Below are 25,677 nucleotides of genomic sequence, written 5' to 3'. Positions count from 1 at the left end.
TCAAAGTGCGTTTTTTAAGAGTGGCACAGCGGGTGCACGAATCCGCCCGATGCTCCGGTCCCAAACACTGTAAACACCAATTGTGTGGGTCAGTGAGGGAGATCGGGCGTGCACACCGCTGGCACTTCTTAAAACCGGGCTGCGGGGGCATGAATGTGAACACGGCCTCCGCAAAATCAAACCCCGAGGCCTGGATCGTGACAACAGGCCCCGCCGGGGCAAAGACAAAAAACGAAACAAAAAGAAAATAATTTTTTTTTTTTTTTTGGAAATGAAATAAAAAAGAACCCGAAGGTAAATAAAACGAAAAAAGAACGCGAGCGGGAAGGCAAAAGAGGATTTCAATCGGAGTTGAAAAACGCACGTCTTCTTCGCTCCGTGGAAACGAAGAAACTGGGGACCACGCTCTCCTCCGTCGGGCGGGAAGGCACTCGCGCACGCGCGGTGCGGCCAACTAGAACTTTCTAGTAAAAAGGTCCGTACCGTGGGCTCCGTCGGTGACGTCACCCATGCGTAAAGAATATGCTGCCTGCTTGTCCTGGGATAATACTAGTATTGTGTGTGTATATATGTAGGATGAGTATATTATGGTATAGATATGTAAGATGAGTGTATATATAGGGTGAATATAGTATTCTCTAGTGTATCATATATAGAGTGAAGAGAGTGTGTAAATACTATACAGTACACTCAGTCAAAAGACTAACCCCTTCTTCTACGAAATTGCAGGAGCCGCGCTAAAAGGCCCACGCTCCTCCTGATGCTCATAAGAACTCTATGAGTGTCAAGAGCATCGCGGGCCATTCAGCGCGGCTCCTGCGGTTTCGTAGAAGAGAGGGTTAGTCTTTTGACTGAGTGTACTGTATAGTATTTACATACTCTCTTTACTCTCAGCGCTAAAAACCACTAGCGCGGTTGCGTAGAAGAGGGGATAAATTTAATGGATATGTAAATGCACCGTATCAAGATGTCTAAAGGTATCAAAACCATCAGTGAGTACCATCTGAAGCTGTGTTGAAAACCATCACAGAGACACTTTAACTCTGTATTGTAACACCATTACAGAAGCTCATGTAAACTGCTCAGAATTGACTCCCCAGTCAATAGTAGTGGTATGGAAGCTTTCAATAAACAATATATTGAATGTACAGCACTGCATTTGTGTGGCAGCACTATAGAATGATAAGTAGTAGTAGCAGTGGTAAATCACTTGTTTGGGGGTAAGCGGTCATTTTCAGCAGCACCATCTAAAGAATCACACCTAGCTGCTTTTCTCTTGCCTAATTTGGCGGTGCCTGTGTCAGATGCCTAACAATGCCTAACTCAACAAGGCTTGTTCTCCACGCTAACTTTATAACATAGGCATCGTGAGGTATCCCTAGGTGTTGGACAGCGCCTCCTCTTAGGTACCACTAGACATCCTAAGAGTTCAGTGCCAATCTCTTAAATTGCTTTTTTTTTGTATTGGTTGAAAACCAGCATGGTCAGCAGTTCAGGATATAGGGAGGGGGTTATTTTTCTTATTACATATATTATATAATAATGGAAGATATGGATGGGAGGGATGGGAAAGGGGAAGGGATAAAATTTATATAATGTACCAATGATTGTTTATAAGTGATATATTTATTGTTACTGTGAATGAATATATTTTACACTTAATGTAATTTTGAAAATGAATAAAGAATATTAAAAAAAAAAAGAAAGAAAACCAGCATGGTCAATTACCACGTGATTAAGCCAATTACAAAATTAATTTCAGCATGGTAGCCTTTTCCTATCCTATTGTTTCATTACCTATGCCCTTTTTATTTGTTTATGAATTGTATTCAATCCTTGTTCCTATTGTGTCTTATTTTGTCAAAGTTGTATCACCTGTATGGTTCAATCAATGTGTTGTCTTTTTTCTCTTACCCTGATTTTATTGTTATTTGAAAATCGCATTGGATTATGGTTTTGCAATCAAATCAAATTTCTAAATAAACTTGAAACTTGTCTCTAGGTGGACGCAATTAGGGCGCCTAAATAGGGAGCCGTTTATAGAATTCCCCAGTTAGTGCCTGTCTTAAAACAAGCTATTTTGGGGGTTCTGCCAATATATATCACTTAACCAGCCAAGGTAACCACATAGGACTGTATAAAAGTCACAAGTAACACAGTAAATGATGGCAGAAAAAGACCCACATGGTCCATCCAGTCTACCCAAAAAAGAGGTCAAGAGCCATGCCTGTCACTCTGTGCAGGTCCCAGTCACCCATGCTTAAATGTTGATTGCTAAGTCTCCACCATGTCGGTATTTTCCTGCTTTCATTTTCTTTGTTACTTATGCATGAAACTTACAGAACTTTTAAAGTTACACATGATGCCAGCCACCTAACAGGAAGTACCAACTTATAGAATTGACACAATAGTCACTAGAATTACACACAGTATGTAAGGTGTCATCGTACTATAAAGGAGTACAGATGAGTTATGATATCCTTTGTTTATTCTCATTTCAAATGATTCCTAGCAATCTGTTTGCCTTTATGGATTTCAACATGCGGTCCATGATGATGGTAGAGCCTAGCATCATGTAGTTATATTCTGGACGTTTCTTCCCTGTCTGCATTACTTTGCACTGGTCCACATTAAATTTCACCTGCCGCCTGGATACCCATTCTCCTGCTCTCTCAAGGTTTGCCTGCAATTAATTCATCACTATCCACTTGTGATTTAAAAACTTTGACTTATGTTGCACCGCCATATCTTATTTGAGATAAGGAGACCAGAACTGAATGCAATACTCAATGTGAGGTTGCACCATTGAGCGATAAAGAGGCATTATAACATTCTTAGACTTGTCTACCATCCCTTTTCTAATAATTCCTAGCATTTTGTTTGCTTTCTTGGCTGCGCCGCATATTGGGCAGAAGGTTTCAGTGTATTGTTCACAATAACACCCAGAACATTTTCTTGAGCGCTGACCCCCCAAGGTGGATCAAAGTCTACAAAATCCTGAGTGGTGCAGAATGGGTACAAGTGGATCGATTTCTTTCTGCATCATGATTTACAAATTCTAGGGGACACTCAATGAAGTTACAGAGTAATACTTTTAAAACCAATAGGAGGAAATATTTTCTTTTTCACTCAGAGAATAGTTAAGCGCTGAAATGTGTTGCCAGAGGATGTGGTAAGAGTGGTTAATGTAACTGGTTTAAAAAAAGTTTGGATAATTCCTGGAGGAAAAGTCTATAAACTGCTGTTGAGACAGACATAGGAGAAGCCACTGCTTGCCCTGGATCAGTGGCACAGAATGCTGCTACTATTTGGGGTTTTGCCAGATACTTGTGATTTGGATTGACCAGACGGGATACTGGGCTAGATGGACGATTGGTCTGATCCAGTAAGGCTATTCTAATGTTCTTATCTGCAAAAATGACCACCTCACTCGCTGTTTCCTTTTCCAGATCATTTATAAATACTGGGGCACTCCACTTTTCGTCTGTTTCCATTGATAAAACCATCCACTTAGCATAAAAGTAAACACATATTTGGAGATGGATTTTAGAAAGCATGTACATGGGTCAGAAATAATACCTCAAGTTCTGCTAGTATTTTAAAAAAGATATGCTGACAATGAGCCTTTTGTAAAATACATGGTGAAATGGACATTTATGCACTGGTTATATGTGGTAGGAGTAGGGTTACCATATGGTTCCAGAAAAAGGAGGATGGATTGAGACATCCGGGTTTTACTTCCATTAAATGCAATGGAAGTAAAACTTGGATGTCTCAATTTGTCCTCTTTTTTTTCTGGAGCCATATGGTAACCCTAGGTAGGGGCATCCATTATAGATTCATGAACATTTAAAGTAGATCAATATGGGCCATTTTAGAAATCTAAATGTTTCATGGAGTTTGCTTATTTATTGATTGATTGGGATTTATTTACTACCTTTTCGTGAACAGATTCACCCAAAGCAGTTTACAGTACATTGAACAGTAATCAGACATACGTTTTTTCCCCTATCTGTCCCAGCAGACTCAAAATCTAATTGTTTTTTTCCAGTTTTGCTTTTGAAGGGAAAGGAGAGGGAGGGGATAACGAAGGTGACTTCCCCTAATGCTTCCAATAGAGCACTATTCAATAGGAGCATTTTTCCGAAACATAGATGAACAGGGTAGCAAGTATAATTCCCAATGTCAATCTTTTGTGGTATACATGTGCATTCCTCTGAAATGAAGAATACACTTTTATATTTTAAGCTCAACCTAGTTCCATCCAAAACACAACAGGACCTTGCCGTATGCACAATAGATTTTATAGTTTTAGATGTATATCAGACCCTTCTAAATTGTAAATCACATTGAATTCCTTCGGGGATCATATTAGTGATCCATAAATACTAATGTAATATTTCCTAGCTTTGTAAATTTGGGATTTAGACATTTATGCACTATTAGGGTCAGATTCAGTAGATGGCATCTAAATGCAGAAACCAAAAACAGTTAGCACCCAGTTCTCTTCTATAAAGACCATTCTTTATTTAAAAGCATTGGTCTCCAAATTCCTTGCCCAACTTTTAACACAAGGACTTATACCGTAGAAACAGAAACATGATGGCAGATAAAGGCCAAATGGTCCATCCAATCTGCCCATTTGCAGTAACCATTATCTCTTCCTCTCTAAGAGATCCCATCTGCCGATCCCACTCTTTCTTGAATTCAGACACAATCTAATCTAATCTAATCTAATCCTTAGGTTTGTATACCGCATCATCTCCACGTTCGTAGAGCTCGACGCGGTTTACAGTAGGAGAAATAGGAAGGAACTACCGCAGAGGGTTAGAGGTAGAAGTGTGAAGAAAATTTAGAGGACTTGGGATGCCAAGATATAAGAGTTTCCTTGATTCCTAAGTTGGAGGGAGACTTACATTTTTTGAGAAAAGCCAGGTTTTCAGATGTTTGCGGAAAACTTGGAGAGAGCTCAAGTTCCGAAGAGGGGAGGTAAGGTTGTTCCAGAGCTCAGTGATTTTGAAGTGGAGGGAGGTTCCTAGCTTTCCTGTGTGGGAAATGCCTTTTAGCGAGGGGAAGGATAGTTTTAATTTGTGGGAGGATCTGGTGGTATTAGGGTTTGAGGAATTCCAAGAAAGAGGGATAAAGGGAGGGGGGATACCATATAGGATTTTGAAAGTTAAACAGGTGCATTTATAGTGGACCCTGTCTCCACCACCTCTTCCAGGAGACTGTTCCATGCATCTATCACCCTTCTGATAAAAAAGTATTTCCTTAGATTACTCCTGAGCCTATCACCTCTTAACTTCATCCTATGCCATCTCATTCCAGAGCTTCCTTTCAAATGAAAGACTCGACTCATGTGCATTTATGCCATATAGATATTTAAATAGGGTTACCAGACGTCCGGATTTACCCGGATATGTCCTCTTTTTAGAGGACATGTCCGGGCGTCCGGACAGCTTTTCAAAACCCGGCACTTTGTCCGGGTTTTGAAAAGTTTCCTCTTCAGATCGCATCGGGAGGGGGGCATCCGCACATGCGCGGATGCCCTCCCGACTGATTAGAACAGGCTGAGGGGCGTGGGACTAGGAGAAAGGCTGGGGTGTGGCGTGGGCATAACGGGGCGGAGATGGGTGGAACTTGGCGGGCCTGGGGGACGGGTCTATGGGTTTGGATGTTGCGCAAGTAAAATCTGGTAACCCTATATTTACACATCTCTATCAAATCTCCCCTTTCCCCCAATGTATACATATTGAGATCTTTAAGTCTGACCTCATATGCCTTATGACAAAGACCATGTACCATTTTAGTAGCCTTCCAATTGAAACCGGGTGTAAATCCTGCCATGTATTCATGCTATTCTATAACACGGCGTGCAATTTTCTGGAAGCCCCTTGATCCGCCTAAGCCTCTCCCATGGGAACACTCCCTTTGCAGTTGTGCACAAATACACTAGGCACTATTCCATAGCTGGGCATGTAAATGTATTTCTGTACCAACCTACTGTTTCAGTTCCGTTTTGGTGCCTCACATCCTTTAAAATGTGCTTCTGCACTGAATGTTGGGTGCAGAATTAAGGATGGAAACAAAAAGAAAATCCAACAGTTCTGCAATGGAATGCATGTATCAAACACAAAAAAAAGGAAAACTGCACAGACGATGTGCATCATCTCTGCAGTTTTCCTTTTTTTTTTTTTTTTGATGGGTGCAGAATTAGCACATAACTTTAGGTGCCCTTTATAGAATTCCCCATTTAATGTCTGCCAGCTTATGCACATCTAAAACCTGAAGAGTGCCTCTAAAATAACCACCATAGCTAAGAAGTCATTATTGATGATGTTTGGGTAGCAGACGTGACTGTATATAAACCTAATTTCCTGTGCTCTTGAATTTACTGTAACACAACACTGGAGTTTTAGTGCCCTGAGATGAGCTGTGATAAATGACTTGCTAAACCCTCAGTGCCATTTAGTGCAAGAATGACAATTATGGCATTCAGTTTATTCAGTCTGAACTGCTAGATTTATGTTTCAAATGACAGATCTTAAATGTATTGTTATAGCTATGTCTTTTTTGCATTTCTTATATTCTGGTCACTTTATGCTAACGTACCCAAAAGTATGTTGTGAATTTACCAAGGCATTCCACAACTCGGATGAACACAGGACACAAAATACCTGTTTAAAAGCCCATTTTTACCTTTTTCATTCTGTGCTAGCCACCCAAATTGCCATTTGCTTCATCTTTGAACAGAGAATTGTTTTATTTGACAGCCTCACTAAATTGATATTTGCTTAAGCCATCTTTCTAGCTGCCCAATGTGTGAATCAATTCTTTCCACATCTTTTACTAAGGTGTGCTAACCAATTAGCGCACGCTAAACGCTAACATGTCCATAGACTAACATGCACACGTTAGCGTTTAGAACTCACTAATCGGTTAGCGCACTTTAGTAAAAGAGGGCCTTACTTTTTTTTTTTTTTCTTTTACAATACTGGTATTGTAAGTCAGAGATTAATGTGGAAAAATCAAACTTTGAAGCTTCAGCGTTTAACAAAAGATGAACTGGGGATCTAATTGTATGGACCAATTGCCCTGGCATGGGGGACTACAGCTGATTTTTCTGTGTTGCATAACTTGTGGTGTAGCCCTCCATGCTACTACTATTTATTATTTCTATAGCGCTGAAAAGGCATACACAGCGCTGTACATTTTAACATACAATAGACAGTCCCTGCTCAGAAGAGCTTACAATCTAATTTAGACAGGACATTATAGGGTTGGGGAGATTATGGGAGAGGGAATGATACAGTGGGTATAGGTATCTGACAGCATTGAAAGGGAGTTAAAAGTTGAAGGCCGTTTCAAAAAAGTGGGCCTTTAGCTTAGATTTGAACACTGCCAGGGATGGAGCATAACGTATTGATTCAAGCAGCCTGTTCCAGGCATACGATGCCGCAAGAAAGAAGGGACGGAGTCTGGAGTTGTCAGTGGAAGAGACTGGTCATACGATTAGAACTGAGAACATAAGTCTTGGAGAAAGAATGCTGTTGATTGCCAAGAAGAATCAAAGAGACAATAGAGATAGCAAGAAACGCCAGTAACTGCAATGGAGATAAAGGTGTCTCCATAAACAATGCATGGCAACCGCTCATCCATAAGAAATTTAGCGCAAAAGGATTGGGGCTGAGGACAAACACCTTCTCCCTCCCTCTCAAAGTTTCCAGCCTCTTTCCCACTAGAATTTAAAATTGTGACCGGCTTTCCTGCCAAAATTCAAATTTGTGACCAATGGATTTTCCTACCTCAATCACCTCAAGCCCCAGTCAATTACATTTGAGTAGGATTACCAGATTTTCAGGAATGAAAATCTGGACCCATGACCCTGCCCTCAGGTCCGCCCCATTCTAACCAAGTCACACCCTGTTTCACCCCAGCCCTGCCTGAAATTGGTCGCTTGTCGGGAGGGCATATGTGCATGTGCTGGTGTGATATAATGATGTCACATGCATGCGTGTGAAGTCGCCGTGTTGCATCCGCATGCGCAGATGCCGTCCCGACGTCACTGGTAGCTGGAATCTTTTCAAAACCCGGACAAAGTGCCAGGTTTTGAAAAGCCAGCCGGACCCTGGACAAGGCCCTCGTAAAGGAGGACACGTCTGGAGAAATCCAGACGTCCGGTAACCCTACATTTGAGGATCTGCACATCCTGAAGAAAGCCACAGATGCAACGAGACCTGGACAACTGCAATAATCATGATGGCAACAGTAGAAGCCTATGAGAATATAAAAACTACTTCTCATGTTTGTAACTGTCAACACCTTAGCAATCTTTAGGACTTGGAAAACTGCTGGTATGTAAAGCTAGCATATCAAATGAAAAAAAAAAAAAGATGCTCCCTTGTTCTTATCTACTGTCACCGGCAGCCTCAGGGAAATGGGTCCTGGGACACCGGGACAATAAAAAAACTCTTGTGAGCCGCTGCGGGCAGCACAAGGAAGAAAAGAAAAGATTAATAGAAGGGAACACCACCACACCAGGTAAGTAATTTTCAGAAAATAACTGTGTTTATTCTTCAAATCAAAAATAATCAAGCCCAGTTGGCTTGTTTCCACATTCATCAGTTTCATAAAAAAACAACAACAACACAAACTTGTCAGGATATTCAGTTTATCAAGAATAGTCCCCAAAACAATCAAAATATACAGCTAAACAGTCTCTGAGTAAAAGCTGGTTAGATACAGTCCCAAACACACAATGCAAGCTTTCCTCAAAGCTGTTGCTGGTTCCTCAGCCAATTAATAGCTCAACACTTGGAAAGTTTCAAAGGAAAAACAAAACTGTCTCTTGTGCTGATATCTTCAGCCTGTGCCAGTGCTATGGCCCTGGCCCTCCCAGCAGCTGACGTGCTGGCCAGGAAGTGTGCTCTGCGTGGTTATAACTTTGCCAAAACTAGGCCTTCAATCCCACCACAGAAAACGCGGAGCGAACCCCACTGCCTGGGACTGGATCAACCCTTCCCCCACCCAGGGGAAACAGTAAAACTCAAAAATCAAAAACAAGACTTTCACAGTTCTCACAGGAGCCCTCAAAGTTCACACAGCTCCTTCAGGGTTACCAAAAAGAAAACTCGGAAGCAGCTTAGGTAAGCAAGGTTTCAGTTACTCACATAGGCAGTTTCAACTACTTGCCTCTGAAACAGCAAGCTTCCATGGGCAGGGCTCTATTCTGTAGCTCAGCATATGGCTCTGGTTCCAGCTCCATGTCCTGAGGATCTTCAGGCATGCAGAGAGGCAGTTCCACTCCAGCCTCAGTCAGGTCCATGCTTTCCATATGCTCGCTGCCATTCAGAGCTCTCAAGCCTGAGCGCTGCTGCCAGTCCTCTAACTGCTGCTTCTCCTTCTGTTTCTGTCTCTGCTTCTGCCTCTCTAACAGCTCAGCTCTCTGGATTAACAGTCTGCAGCCACGCCCCAAACCCTCAGGTGAAAAGGATTTCCTAGAAATTAACCTAGGGCTGTGTGGGGGATGGAAAATCTGCACCTCTGCTCTCCCGCTCCCTCTATAGGTCAAAGAAGGAAAGTCATCAAAACTGTCAGTTTGGGGTTTAAATGGGGCTGTTTGTGTAGTGTCTGCTCTTGAACTGTGCACTGCCCTGGGGACAGACCTAGCAGGCATAGGCTGCATACCACACTACGTAGCCTTTATTGCTCATACTTCATGCACAGTTGTTTTCTTCATGAAAGGACAACATTCACAGAAAACCTAATTACTCTTCCTTACATGCATCTTGGAAACTTTCATGGCTTCACTATCTCATAGTCTCTTTCCACACAAGCTTATAAGGATCTGGGCAATGGATATTTGAGCATCCTCCATCATTCTGCATCTTTACCAGTTATGCTGCAATAGATAAGGTTCAGCTTTTTATGCTGTACACTTGAAGACACTTTGCTATCTCTAATAACAGAGCACTGACGCTCTTGCTGGCCTTATAGACCAGGGTATCCTGTATTCCTTTTCCAGTCAATGATCTGAACAAGAATATATGTCAACTTGTGGAGGTAGTCAGTCATGCCATGTACAATTTAATAGAGAAATTTAGGGGCTGAATCTATATAGGGCGCCTATAGTTAGGCACCTAATTTAATTGGCAAAATACCCTTAATAGGCTCAATAATTGGTAAAAACAAAATAAATAAATACAATTATTATTATTGTGTGATAGGCACCTACACTATTCTATAAAACATAGGTGCCTATTGCATGGTGCTTAGTGGGGCCTAATGCCTAAATAGGCATTTCTATGGGCAGAGCGTAATTTAGGTGCCTCTAAGCATGATTCTTTAGGCACCTGAAATGTAGGGCCTTTAAAACCCTCGCCTATATTTCAGGCACCTATGTTTTTACATAGGCACCACTAGCTGAGATTCTGTAAACAGCACCTAAATGACATACAGCCGGCACCCTTTATGTAAGTGCCGTTTATAGAATTAGCCCCTTAGAGGTCAAGAAATGATAGCTGTCAATTTACTTTCCTTGCTTTTCCTTTAAAGCCTGCCATTTGGAATCTAGGAGCAGACGACATCTGTTAGTTTTGTCAAGGCAGCACAGATAGACCTGGGCCTGCTAAATACTAATAATGCATTTTGTATTTTGTATAAAAATGCAGTCTTCATGTAGTCATGCTTTTATCTAAGAGGCAATGAAGAAACTAATCTCTCCTGACCCAAAAACGAGGGTGAGAGGAAGAAACAGCTATATCTGCGGCAAACACTCAAAACCAAGAGTAAAAAAAATAATACTGATAATAATGATAATAATAAATAGTGAACGGGGGGCCCTCAGTCACACAGCTCGCTCCGGGGTGAATACAGGACCCCTGAAGTGCTAGCTGTCACAATATTGTGCCCATATGAGCATAAACTGTGGAACATCCTCGGGCTCACCCGAAGTGTGATTCAATGTGTACTAGTGCACCAACAATCTTTGTGCTAAAAGTGCAAATGAAAATATATTTGTATACAGAACTGTCTCTGCCTCTCATCCGAGGGTGCAGATGTGACCACAATCAACTATCCAAGCGGAGACAGAAAAACAAATATGAAGTCCGAAAAATACTTAGCTTCTCCGTAGGTCAAATTTATAGAAGGCCAATGGAACTCCGTTTTGGGGGAATAACAAGCCCCCTTCCTCAGGACAACAGATAGACACTGCAATATAATGTAGCTTATTCGGATGCCCGCCAAGATGAAATGGAAGAAAATGCTTCCGTTTGTGATTTTGGGCAAGTCACTTAAGGCCAAATTCTATAAGAAGCGCCCAAAAGTTAGGCGCCTAATTAGGCACTGTTCAGTATAATTCAAGTAAAATTGGGTGCTGTTTAGTGAATCACATTGAGTGGCACCTATTTGGGCACCTATTTTGGAGGCGCTGAATAAATAGGACACTAAAAGTTAGGCGCCCATGTGAGCGCTTAGGCACGCTTAAGAGCAGGGATTCTGTAAGAAGGCACCTAACACGTAGCCACACCCACGCCTAACATGCATAGTGCCTATTTTTTTGAAGGCCACCTAAATTTTTAGAGGTGCCTTCTTACAGAATCGCGCTTTCTTGATAGGCGTCTATGTTTAATCAGTGCTGATTAAAAAGCTTAATTGAGCTTGTTCTCCAATTTAGATAGGTGCCTATCTAGTTGGGTGCCTCCGAAATAGGTGCCTAACTTTAGGCGCTGGTTACAGAATTTGGGCCTTAATCTTTCATTGTCTCAGGTACAAACATAGATTGTCAGCTCTCCAAGAACAGGAAAATAAAAATAAAAATCAGCTGAATGTAACATACGTTGAATTACTACTGAAAAAGGATAAAGCAAAATCTAAATCAATGACTACACTACACATATCTGTTCCCTTGATAAACCATCACACATTTACAGGGGTATCTTAGAATGAATGTTGCACCTAATTGCAGAGCCTGGAATCCTAAAATAAGAAACTGTAGTCATTATGCGAGACCTGCTACTTCAATATTAGCTCAATGAAGTTAAGTTCAGAGCCTACCCAGTCACATCTTTATTTTCCTTTGTATAATTTCCAGTGAAATATTTCAGTTAAATTCACAGCTTTAGCCTCCTATATTGTGGACTAATTATACAAACCGGCATATTTGTTTTCCTTGTGCATTTTTGAATTTCTTGAAAGGATGTTAAAACTGGTATTGTATTCTTTCTTTTTTTTTACTAATATGTTTGTCAAAAAGTTAGATTATAAATAAAGAATTTTAAAAAAAATCTAACTTTTGCTTTTACTCTTTTCTATCCTATTTTTAAATGGAGTTCATTTCTTGATGAATGTACATTATATATTGTACACCGCTTGGATCTTTTTTTAGGTTGTTATGCGGTATAGAAAGTTTTTAATAAAAATAAATCAATATACTATATATATGGGCATTCTTGGTGCAGAAGAGATGTGTCATTTAGATGGTGGATTTATTGTGTTACCTCCTATAACTTTTGTTTTGGTTTGCTATAGAGTATTGATTCTTTGGGATTTTATCTATTTCATCCTTACCAAGACTTCAAGTCCATTAGAAGGATCATTCAGAGGAGGTTGAAAACTGGAGAAGAACAAACTCCTTTTCCTCAGTAAACAAATGAGACGGATTAACCAGCAGTGGAGTATATAGAATCTTCCCCAAAATGAGTTCAGAAGCATTTTTAAATATGTTTTATATATATATATATATATATACACACACATCTTTGTTGTCCTGCATTTGTTGAGAAATGATAATATTTTTTGTTCCTGGGATCAGTAGCATGGAATCTTCTTACTATCTGGGATTCTGCCAGATACTTGTGACCTTGATTGGCCACTGTTCGAAGCAGGGTACTGGGCTAGATGGACTTTCATTCTTAGCATAGCTATTCTCATAGGAGTCAGCTCTGTGGGTGCTTGAGCAAGTCCAGTATTGAACAAACTCCTTAACTGTGTCCAGGGAGATGTAATTTTCATTTGGTTTAGCACCCCCAATAATTTTGAAAAGTTGGCTCCCATGGCTATTTTTATGTTCAACCCAGAGAGAGTGGTAGAAACTCAGGAAAACAGCTGGTTGTCTTGCAAAGCCATAATATCCAGCAGAGAAAGCAGTATCATCTCTTTACAGGGTACAGGTAAACTGCTCCAAAATGGTCACTATAGCAGACTGCTAAGGACCTAATTCAAGGAGGAGGATTTGGGGTCATTTTAAAATTTCTAATCCTGATATATTTTATATGAAACTCTTATTTCAATGGAAGATGCAGGAACTACAAATAATGCAATTCACAGGGATATATGGCCGAAAGCAAACCTGGCCAAAAATCTGCCTCCTTGCATTGGCTTACTTGACAATTCTGCTTTTGGGGACCTCTGCCTTGACACTTAGAAACATGATGGCAGATAAAGGCCAAATGGCCCATCTAGTCTGCCCATCTGCAGTAACCATTATCTCTTTCTCTGAGAGATCCCAAGCCCTATTGAATTCAGGCACAGTCTCTGTCTCCACCACCTCTTCTGGGAGACTGTTCCATGCATCTACCACCCTTTCTGTAAAAAAAAATTTTTTCCTTAGATTATTCCGGAGCCTATTACCTCTTAACTTCATCCTACACCTTTTCATTGCAGAGTTTCCTTCCAAATGAAAGAGACTCGACTCATGTGCATTTACATTACGTAGGTATTTAAATGACTCTATCATATCTCCCCTCTCCCGGCTTTTCTCCAAAGTATACAGATTGAGATCTTTAAGTCTGTCCCCATATGCCTTATCACGAAGATCACACACCATTTTAGTAGCCTTCCTCTGGACTGACTCCATCCTTTTTATATATTTTTGAAGGTGCTTCCTCCAGAATTATATACAATATTCTAAATGCCAATGGATCGTAAAAGAATAAAATGAAAGCTCTACAACCTAGCTCCTATGATTTTATTTTTTTTTATGAAAGGAAAGTCAAATGAAAATGAGCATATCTCATCCCATGGAACCTACTGAGAGCTGTGTGGAAAAAATAAAAAAAGGGAATCCAAGTAAGTGACATTTGCTCACAGTATAAAATGATTTCTGAAAAGACAATTAATACTGCTTTTTCTTCATATAATTTCATCTATCACCATTAGACATACTCAGCACAGTAAACCAAAATAAAGAACATCTGTTGCGTCCACTAATGACATAGTGACAGCACAGTCATTAGGCTTGTTAACACTGAACTGAGATTGGACAAGGCCAACAAGCTCAGATACATGAGAATTTGATTCTTCCCCTACTTATTATCTGACATCCATATGGACAAAATCACCAACCAGTGGTACATGAAACTTGGCATAATTTATCAGACTTGAAAATAGTGGATGTTAAATATAGCTTCCTACTGTCAACTGTAAACAGTCTAGACAAGCTCATTAATAAAAATGCAGCACACAAATTAACCAGGTTTTAGACCCTGTGTAAAGCTTGCCATGCATGATATATCCTTTCCTGGGTACTATTCAATAAGGCCTTAAGGTGCATGATAAGATGGTTCCTCAATATATCATTGTGCATGCATTGAAATGAATGTGTGCATAAAAGTAAAGAGATCATTGTATACAAATGTAGTCTTGGGGTTAGAAGGCATGAATGATGCCCACTTGTTCCTGCTTCAGGTGACACCATCTTGCAAAATGGTAGCACCAGACCCCTGCTAAATAGCAGGCCTAAACTCATCTGTATATTCATTGCTGGCAACTATGCTTGCAGAAAACTGGTTCATAGTGACTTATAAAGTACAATCAGAATGTAAACATTAAGTACAGCAGGCAATAAAATACAGACTGGTAAGCTTCACTTTGTTACCGAGCAAAATGGTAGAAACGATTTTAAAAAATAAAATTGTGGAACACATAGACAAGCATAATTTAATGAGACGAAGTCAGCATGGGTTCAGCCGAGGGAGATGTTGCCTCACAAATTTGCTTGACTTCTTTGAAGGTGTGAATAAACATGTGGATAAAGGTGAGCCAGTTGATATAGTGTATCTAGAAAGCTTTTGATAAAGTTCCTCACGAGAGGCGCCTGAGAAAATTAAAGTGTCATGGGATATTGAGAAAGACACGGGGGAAACATAGAAGATGATGGCAGAAAAGGGCTACAGCCCATCAAGTCTGCCCACTCTGCTTACCCACCCCCTGTCTATGCCCTAATGACCCAATTTCCTTATCTTGACCCTCATAGGGATCCCACATGGGTATCCCATTTAGTCTTAAAGTCTGGCATGCTGTCTGCCTCGATCACCTGCACTGGAAGCTTGTTCCAATGATCAACCACTCTCTCTGTGAAGAAATACTTTCTGGTGTCGCCATGAAATTTTCCGCCCCTGAGTTTGAGCAGGTGCCCTCTTGTGGCCGAGGGTCCCTTGAGAAAGAAAATATTGGTAACATGTAATACCTGTATCGGTAGCATGTAATATTGCTACACCTTGTGTTTTGGCCAGGTACTAGTGACCTGGATTGATCACTGGGCTTGATGGACCATTGGTCTGACCCAGTAAGGCTATTCTTATGTTCTTAAGTTCTTTAATATGCACACAAGCAGCACTCACTGCCAACCACATATGTGTGTTTGAAAACTGGCCCTTATCCTGATATTCAGCGGGACTTAGCCAGCCAGGAACAGCTCCCAGCCAGCTCCCAAAGAGGGGAATGTATGGCTCAGGGTAGAAGGTGTGGCTCACTGGTAAAGCTGCTGCCTCTGCACCCAGAGGTTGTGAGATCAAATCCCAGTGCTACTCATTGTGACCCTCTTTTTAGAGGACTGTCCAGGGTCCCAGACGGACTTTCCAAAACCCGGCAGTTTGTTCGGGTTTTGGAAAGTCCCGACAAGCTCTGGCCGCATCTGGCGGGCATCTGAGCACGCGCTGATAACCTCACACATATCGGCGCATGCTCCAGGCCCTCCAGACATGGCTGGAGCTTGTCGGGGAAAAAGAGAGGAGGTTTGTGGGACCAGGGGCTGAACTGGGAGGGGCTGGGAAGGAGCCAAAGGCAGGATTGGGCGGGGCTGTGGCAGAACTGGACAGAACAGGGTGGAGCCATGTATCTGGATTTTTGAGGCCCGAAAAATGGTAACCTTAGCTAAAGCACATGCCTAGATAGATCTGATTTTTAAGAGGGTATGTCTTTTGCCATTTTGATTAGCTGGTCAGTCAATGAAAATCAGCTTGCTTGGATAAGTGCGGGCAGCAAAACTCTGCATCCCACAGGCTGATCATCGGGCCTTATACAAATAACTTCTTGCCAACGTGCAGATGAAAAATATAACAAAAATATGCAACTTGACATGCACATAAGGCGTTCTTATTTTATTTTACCACACTGAGAGCTTAAAAAGTGAACTACTAAGGGCTCCTTTTACTAAAGTGTGCTAGCTAAACGCTAACACCTCCATAGAGCTTGCGTTAGTATTTTTCATTTAGCGCGCGGTTAGTACACACTAATCCTTAGCGCACGCTAAAAAACACTAGCACACCTTAGTAAAAGGAGCCCTACAAAAAAACTCCATCCCTTCATGTTCACTTTGACTTGAAATTTCCTTCCCTTTCCCATCCTGCTTACAGCAATTGATGTTAGAAGCAAGAATCTATCAGTAGACTGCTCGTTTGCTTCAGTTATCTGATGATAGCATGTGTCCTTGACTAATCAGCTGCAAACATACATGCACACTTAATTTGGATGTCACTGCTGCATTCTTGCTCGTTTGCTGCCCTGTCCCAGTAAGTCGCTGCAACGCATCCTCTGGTTAGGTGTCACCACTAGCACAGCTGCATGACTGTCACAGAGTTTTCTATTCAATGGGTGTTCTTCTGAATGTCCAGTGCTAAGTAGCCACAAAACAAACATATCTGCAATTGTATTTTGCGCTAACTGTGAAAAGAATTCAGTTCATCCATATTTTCATAAATTATTTTAATGTTACTGATTTTTAAAAGGAGATGGTGGATTTTTTTGCATTTGAGGGGCCATGGCGTAAAGGCTTGGTGTGCTTATTGTAAAGATAATTTCACTGGGAAACAGAATAGAAAATTTACAGCTCAAAAATACTGTAACAAACCAGAAGCCTTAAATTTTGAAAGATATGAGACTGGAAATGGACATTTTCTCTTTCGGTAACATAAATGGGGATGATTGTCACTGTTCAGCTAAATAAAATCAACCTTTACTTTATTTATGTAACACACCCTCCAGAGTGTTCCCTAGATTTGGATGTGAGTATGGGGGTGTGGGTGAGGGTTGGGATGAGTGCTCTCTGACAAAAGCCCCCATCCCCTTTATATATCTCTGGCACACTGGTGCGTTCACCCAAGAAGAAAGGGCCTCAGCAACCCCAACAAAACTTTAGTGAATTCACCTTTCTTAAATTTCTCACAATTCTCCATCTCCACCTGAGTCCCTTCTAACAGCCTCTTACATATTGAAACATTTCAAACTTTCAGATAATGTACACGTGGTTGTTCTTTTTTCTCTTTCCCATCCTTAAAAAGATGCATGTATACAAGATTTCTTGAAAGAACTATCTTTCCAAGCTGGCAAATGTAGTAAAACATTAAGTGGTTTGATTGAGGCTTCAAATTCCTACCAAGCCTTTAGGAAAAATGTTAAAACTTATCTTTTTGATAATTTTGTCTGATGTTATCACAAATTTTAATGCTATTGCTGTACTATCACTGTGTTGTCCAGCTTTTCTTTATTGTAAACCACATAGAACTGAGAGGTACTGCCGTATACAAATAAAATTTATAATAATACTAACTTTATTCTTTTATACCACCATAACCGAAAGTTATAGGCGGTTTACACTAAAAAGAGCTGGACAATCAGCGAAATACAATAATACAGTACAAAATACAAATGTTTGTAAAATAAAATTTCAATAATAAAACTCACTAAGTAATAAACTTATCGAACAAAGTGGTCTTAATTAATTTCCGAAAACTGCAATAGGATAACATAGCTTGTTGAATACATTTACCTAACCAAGATTGTTGTCTACCAGCTTGAAATGCTAGGGTCCTGTCTAAGAAGGTCTTATATCTACACCCATTAATTTTTGGATAAGCAAATAAGTAGAAGTTTCTAGTTTCTCTTGATGGTCTATGCAATACAAAATGAGAAAAAAGGTAAACTGGAGACAATCCCGATATCAGCTTACAGCAGGTACAGGAAAATTTGAATAATACTCTTGCCTCCAAAGGCAGCCAATGAAGTAAACGGTAATATGGACTAATATGGTCGTTCTTTTTTAAACCAAAAATCTATCGAACAGCTGTATTCTAAATTATCCTTAATTTCCGCAGAATTTGTTTGGGTGCACCTAAATAGATGATGTTACAATAGTTTAAAATAGATAAAACTAATGCCTGCACTAATAGTCTGAACAATAAAGGATCAAAATATTTTTTTATGGTTCTTAATTTCCACAATGTAAAAAAACATTTTTGTACCACTAAGTTTCTACTTGTGTTAAATTATTACAAACCTCTCACACCTCTGTCACATGTGATCTCTATGAGAACACAGAGCTCACTCTCAAAATCAGTCACCCCTCTGTCATCTGTGATCTACTCACTGGACAGACATCAAACAACTTCTTCCCTGAGCCAAGGAAATGTCCAATATTACTCTCCTCAGAAAACTCTTTCCCCTTCTTCATAGCCTTAGGGCCTCTTCTATCAAACTGTGCTAGCAGGTTTTCGTGCAGAGCGCCACACTGAATGGCCCGCGCTGCTCCCGACGCTCATAGGAACTCTATGAGTGTCGGGAACAGCGCAGGCCATTCAGCGCGGTTCACTGCGCTACAAACTGCTAGCACAGTTTGATAGAAGAGGCCCTTATTTGCCATGCAGAAGATAAATCAATACTTTTACTGATAGCCTCCTCTGTCTCACAATTATCAATAGGAAAATCACAAAATGCCAGCTTTACTAACACTCAAAGTACCCTCTGTCAAACCCATCTTATCAAGGTTACACTTAACCGAGGTACGATATTTGTAGAATATAAATTACAAAATTACTTAATAAGAAAAATATACTTCAACAAGACAGGAAAGAATAGAGATTGCGCAATAATGGCATATTTTCCTACCACAAGCTGCATTTGTCAGGTACATCTGAGAGTCAAAATGTGCAGTCACTTTGAGAAATGAGCAAAACTCAAGTGCTGAATTCATGGGACTCTGTCCATCTATATCTCAGATTTAAAATGCTTTCTAAACATACAATGGTATGTAAAGTGAATAACATTGATTTACTTACTTATTTCAGTCCTCTGGATTATGTTTAGTTTCTTTAGTGTTTGATGGTGCACTATAGGAAAGAAAGAACAAAATAATCACTCAGAACCAATATCATTTTTTTTCAACTGATTTAGCATCTTGAACACTTCTGAAAAGAATAACGTTTGCCAACATTAGTCAAATACGATGAAAGGAAAACCAGACTAAAAGAATGCATGCAGGCTGCATGTCACAGCCTTCCTTTGTCGCACATTGGTATTACAAAAGAATCAAACTACTTTACAGTAAATACAAAAGTGATCTACAATTATGTAGAAAATGGCTGCTGGTCAATGCAAATACCATTAATTTTCCATTTGCATAGCATGCCCTTGAACTTTTTTGACACAAGCTAAGAATTTTCAGCATAGAGAGTTTAATGTTCACAAAGACGATTCACACAGTTACTGAAATGAAAATATTTCTGCTTTCTTCAGATGCCTTGATTTTATCTAAGCCTGCAATGTCAAAGATAAAAATTCATGCCACGTCTGTGAAATATTCTGATTCCGTCTTCTACTGTTTCCCCATCAGGAGGCAAATGAGCTCAGAAACTCCATTATATCAAAATAACTTAAGCACACACAGTTTCAAATGGATGTCGCCACACTGTGTACCATTCTTTAATTATCTTTCATGTATGTTTATATTATTTTATTTCACATCTCATACTTTTGCCTCACTGTGGTAGATGCCATGAAATGTTTGAAAGAGCCATAAGGGAAGCTGGGCTCTGCTACACCTGCTCTGAAAAGCAGTTGTGATCATTCTAGGTATTTAGCTCAGATTGGTTGGGCCAGTTAGATTAAGAGGAGCAGGACTAAGAAATGAGTTGGGATGACTTAGGAAGTCTTAGAAACATAGAAAAAATGATGGCAGAAAAAGGCCAAATGGCTCATCCAGTCTGCCCATCCGCAGTAACCATTATCTCTCTCTTGAATTCAGACATAGCCTCTGTCTGTACCATTTCCTCCAGGAGACTGTTCCACGCATCCACCATCCTTTCAGTAAAAAAGTATTTCCTTAGATTACTCCAGAGCCTATCACCTCTCAACTTTATCCTATGCCCTCTCATTCCAGAGCTTCCTTTCAAACGAAAGAGAATAGACTCATGCACATTTACGCCACATAAGTATTTAAACGTCTCTATCATATCTCCCCTCTCCCGTCTTTCCTCCAAAGTATACAGATTGAGATCTTTAAATCTGTTCCCATATGTCTTATGATGAAGACCATATAATGTATCACCAGGCACCGTTAATGCAAATCTTGTTTGAAGTATATATTCATATAACCAATACTACAACCTTAAAAAGTTATCTTACTGTTGTGATTAACTTCAATCTATTCAATTCAATATCATTCATAGGTCCTCAGCGGGCCACCACATACTCAAACATTTTCATTGTATGTGGCTTTACGCTCCAAATCCTCATCGGACCATATACTCATTTTTAATTTTTTAATTTTTTTTTGTATAAATGGATTTTAAATATATGCTAAGAATACTTAGCTTAATATGTTCGACGTTAGTCAGGAGGGAACAGATGTCGCCAACATGTTTCGCCCGGTCAATCCCCAGGGCTTTATCAAGGCTCCCTCTCACACTCATTCAGCTCACTCCACCATTACGTCGTAATGGTGGAGTGAGCTGAACGAGTGTGAGAGGGAGCCTTGATAAAGCCCTGGGGATTGACCGGGCGAAACATGTTGGCGACATCTGTTCCCTCCTGACTAACGTCGAACATAATGGTGGAGTGAGCTGAACGAGTGTGAGAGGGAGCCTTGATAAAGCCCTGGGGATTGACCGGGCGAAACATGTTGGCGACATCTGTTCCCTCCTGACTAACGTCGAACATATTAAGCTAAGTATTCTTAGCATATATTTAAAATCCATTTATACAAAAAAAATTAAAAAATTAAAAATGAGTATATGGTCCGATGAGGATTTGGAGCGTAAAGCCACATACAATGAAAATGTTTGAGTATGTGGTGGCCCGCTGAGGACCTATGAATGATATTGAATTGAATAGATTGAAGTTAATCACAACAGTAAGATAACTTCTTAAGGTTGTAGTATTGGTTATGATGAAGACCACGCACCATTTTAGTAGCTTTTCTCTGGACCGACTCCATCCTTTTAATATCTTTTTGAAAGTGTGGTGTCCAGAATTGTACACAATATTCTAAATGAGGTCTCATCAAAGTCTTATACAGGGGCATCAATACCTCCTTTTTCCTACTGGCTAAACCTCTCCCTATGCAACCTGGCATCCTTCTAGCTTTCGCCGTCACCTTTTTAATCTGTTTGGCCACCTTAAGATCATCACATACAATCACGCCCAAGTCCCACTCTTCTGTCATGCACTTAAGTTCTTTACCCCCTAAACTGTACCGTTCCCTCGGGTTTTTGTAACCCAAGTGATGACCTTGCATTTCTTAGCATTAAATTTTAGCTGCCAAATTTCAGACCATTCTTCATGCTTTGCCAGGTCTTTCTTCATGAAGAATGCTCTTAGGCAGCTTTTTTTTTCTCAGTTCCTGAACCTTTATATACTTCTCCCTCCGTATTCGCGGTTTCAGTATTCATGGTTTCGATTATTCACAGTTTTTAGCTTGCTGGCTCCTCCCCCAAAATTACATCAGCTTGCATAGAGAATCGCTGATTCCAAACATTTACAGAGAAAACCGCCAATTCCCTGCAATTTCTTCACCATGTTTTGCCTCTCCTTCAGGAACAGGCCAGGTCTCCCACCATGTTATTTGCGGTTTCACCATATTCACGATGGTTTTTACTAGAAAACAACGAATAACATATGAAAAAGTTATTTGCGGTTTTCTGTATTTGCGGTTCTGTTAATCTCCTATCACAGCGAATACGGAGGGAGAAGTGTATATGCCTACATTGTTATCCTGGTACTCATGGTCCCTACATTTCTTCTGCACAACCTAGAATATAGGAAGGGAAAATGTCTAAAATTTGTGGTGAAGGGCGATAGAAGATTGGGGCAGATGTTCCCTCAAATGCATGTACCCTGTAGGGATGTGCTCTCATTTGCAAATGAAACTGGCAGAAACAAAACTTATTCTGTGGTTTGTTTTTTTTCATTTGACAAAATTTATTGCCCATACTTTCACAAGACTGTGTACTACGGTGACAGTTTTATATATTAACATCTCATTTTAAGAGTCACAAAGCACCAATTCTATAGTGAGTTAAAGGTATACCTAAACCACTGTCAAATACTAGCACAAGGCCACATCGGTACACCTAATATTATGCATGGCTACTTATGACAGAAGGTCTTATGTAAGTTAGCATGTCTAAGTGCACTTTGAAATGAATATAACTGAAAGTATTCTATAAGTTATGCACGTCACTTGTCAATACACACATGACATGCCAATTCTCTGTCCCCTGACAGTTGTGTGCTATACTATCTAGGCCAGCAGTCTCTGATCTTTTCTATGTAAAGGTCCTCAATGTGGATATGCGGAAGTTCTGGGGGCTACCAAAAGACTTTAAGCTAGCACAGTGCATCTCAAACTTTTTTTTGCTCTGGCACACTAAATGAAGCAAATGTTTTTTTTGGGCACAATATAATTGAAATTATAAAATTGCAAAACCAACAAAAAATTAAATTTGAGAGCTATTTATTTAAAGTTCTTTAAGCTATGTATGGGTAATTGTAACAACGGTGAAACTAAAGTAGATAGAATAAAATTGCTAAACAATGCGATGGATGTGATCGTTTTTTTGTGCAAATTAACTCAAAATGCAGCTCGATAGTCGACAAGTAAACATGCATTCTATCATCCACTATTTGCAGCCGTTCTCTTTTTTTTCAATTTAATTTCTGCCAGAGATGAAAATCCAAGTTCACAAAGATAAGAAGATCCAAATGGTAACAACGCCTTGATTGCTTTGTTGCTTAGGATAACTACTGCATAAAAATAAAATAAAATTACTTACTGTTAGCTTTCAAGGACCAACCAAGTCAAAGAATGATGTTTATCTGGGAAGTTGTATCCTTATGTACACAGATGCTCATAACATTGACAGACTCTTGCGTATGCAACGTGCATGCCATTTATTCTAGTATATACTTATGAAGGGAATTTTTAAAATTATTAAAGTAAAATTCTGGAATCTCTTGGGCACGCCCAGAATCTCTTCATGGCACACAGTTTGAGAGACTCTGGGCCAGGTAAATGCAATTATAAACACTAATTTTGATTCTACAAGCATACCTCTATCCAACAGTGCAACATCATGTAGGTAAGTGGAAATTATGAGGGTGCACACAAAACAGCCATAATATTCCACTGCTGCCTATCAGCTCACCTTGATGCAAAGTATCACAGACCTATCAAGCCAATGGGAGCCAGTAAGCCTATAATTCTACTTTGCTTAGATTTTGGGGGCTGACCTCAAGCAGAGGCGCACCGATGGGAGATTTTGTTACTACTGCGGGCAGAGAAAAGGTCCTGTGAAGCTTCGCTGGGTCAAGTGTGGCTGTGCATGCAGGCATGTGGAGAGGTGAGTTGAATGGCATTTATGTGTGTGTGCTTGCACATGCACATCAATGTGACCATGCAGGCACATGTGACCCAGCAGAGCTTCATGGGGTCTTTTATCTACCCACAGTAGCAGCAGGGGTTGCTCAAAAGGAAAGCCACATAAATGAACTGTGGGGGCCGCATATTGGAGCCCACTGATGGATCTAGACTCATTGTAATATAGAATAGCGCTCATAACTACCAGTTATTGCCAATAATCATGGAGAAAACTCTAATGAACTTGTATCAAACTTGTATTAGGGTTGCATTAGGGTTCCATGCTCCTTCTATAACTCAAGAACACCACAATGCTTAAGCCAGGGGTGTCCAACCTGCAGCCCCGTGAAGTATTTTGTGTGGCCCCGGTCGAGGGTGATACAGTGTTTTCCTCTGCTGTCCCTGGGTGTTTACTGTCTTGGCGGCTCCCTCCTTTGTCTTGCTGCAGCGTTTGTGCGGCCCCAGAAAAAATGTTTCAGCCAATGCGGCCTAGGGAAGCGAAAAGGTTGGACAACCCTGCCTTAAGCTAAACTTTCCATTACCTCAAGTCCAACAGAAGAAACTATTCAAGTCTATCTTCAAATTCCAGGGTCCCAAAGTTTGGAATAGCCTGCCTCTATGTCTGCGTCAACTCCCTTCTTACTATAAATTCAGAAAAATGCTAAAGACATATCTCTACTTCTTATAATCTCTCATGACCTCTAACCATCCATGTCCTAAAACTGTAATGATTGACCTCAAATCTTATTGTAAACTGTAATGAATCCTTGCTGAAATTTTGTGGGGTATAAGAAACGTTCTGGAATGGTACTAGGCTATAAACTAGGTACACTATCAGTGCCCAAATTTAGATGTCAGCTTATAGAATTGCCTTTCAAGCACAAGGAGAGTGTACTCTTTCATAAGAGTATCCAACTTTTTCCTGATAGTGTGCCCATTCAAAACTATGGTATATATATGTGTTGCCAAGGGATCGGGTCCTACATGTTTTTATGTGGATTATCAAGTTGATTCTTCAATAAAGTCCATATCAGGAACATCAACCCTTCATAGCTTCTTTTGTTGTTGTTGGATTTTTATTCTGTAGAGACTTTAGGGTCAATTTCCTGTTTCACTTTTTGGAACGCACACACTCTTTGCAAAACCATTTGTCCTATTTCAAAAGAGTATGCACTCAATAACGTTGCTACTCTGATGACTAAATAAACCTACAAAAATGAATACAATTAACATTCCCAGAAACAACAAAGGAAATGACTCAAACTGAAAACTTTCTGGCTGCCTATCCCTAGTACACTGGTGATAACATCTGTCTCTCAAAGCAATCCTCATGCTGACTCTCATTCTCTTCCTCCACTGATTTTCACGCTTCTCTTTCCCTCTCTCTGCCCTGCTAACAGCCTCTTTTCTCCCCTACCAGTTCTTACCCTCTTAAAAACTTGCTGATCCTCCCTCATGCTTATGAACTGGTAGTAGGAAGAGCAGCACTGTAGTCCCCATGACCTCTTCCTTGGGATCTGATGGGTTTAGTTTTTTTCCTGAAGAGACTACTCTACTCTTCCCCTTTCCTCACAGAACTCACTCCAGCCTGCCACAACATTCAACCAATACCATGACTGCTCCACCTCCATCACCTTAGAAACCTCCCTAATCATTTTTTTTCCCTACAAGCTCTGTCTATTAACCCTTTCTTATCTCCTCTTATATATTTATCAAGCTTTATTCAACAGACCCTTGATCTTACCTCTTATATTCCCCTCACCCTC

The 25,677-nt window shown here is 40.3% G+C and overlaps 1 protein-coding gene across 3 annotated transcripts in view; it reads right to left on the bottom strand.

Annotated features, from left to right (window-relative positions):
* Positions 1–25,677, bottom strand: part of TENM3 (teneurin transmembrane protein 3) — a 2,583,516-nt gene that overhangs the window by 1,912,076 nt on the left and 645,763 nt on the right. For all 3 annotated transcript variants that reach the window (XM_033942956.1, XM_033942961.1, XM_033942964.1), the window contains exon 4: positions 19,335–19,385. The gene's annotated coding sequence lies outside the window, so the exon portion shown is untranslated. The remainder of the gene's footprint in view (positions 1–19,334; positions 19,386–25,677) is intronic.

Source organism: Geotrypetes seraphini, chromosome 1 (genome assembly GCF_902459505.1).
Source record: "Geotrypetes seraphini chromosome 1, aGeoSer1.1, whole genome shotgun sequence".
NCBI lineage: Eukaryota > Metazoa > Chordata > Amphibia > Gymnophiona > Dermophiidae > Geotrypetes > Geotrypetes seraphini.
This window is presented reverse-complemented; position numbering and strand designations above follow the sequence as displayed.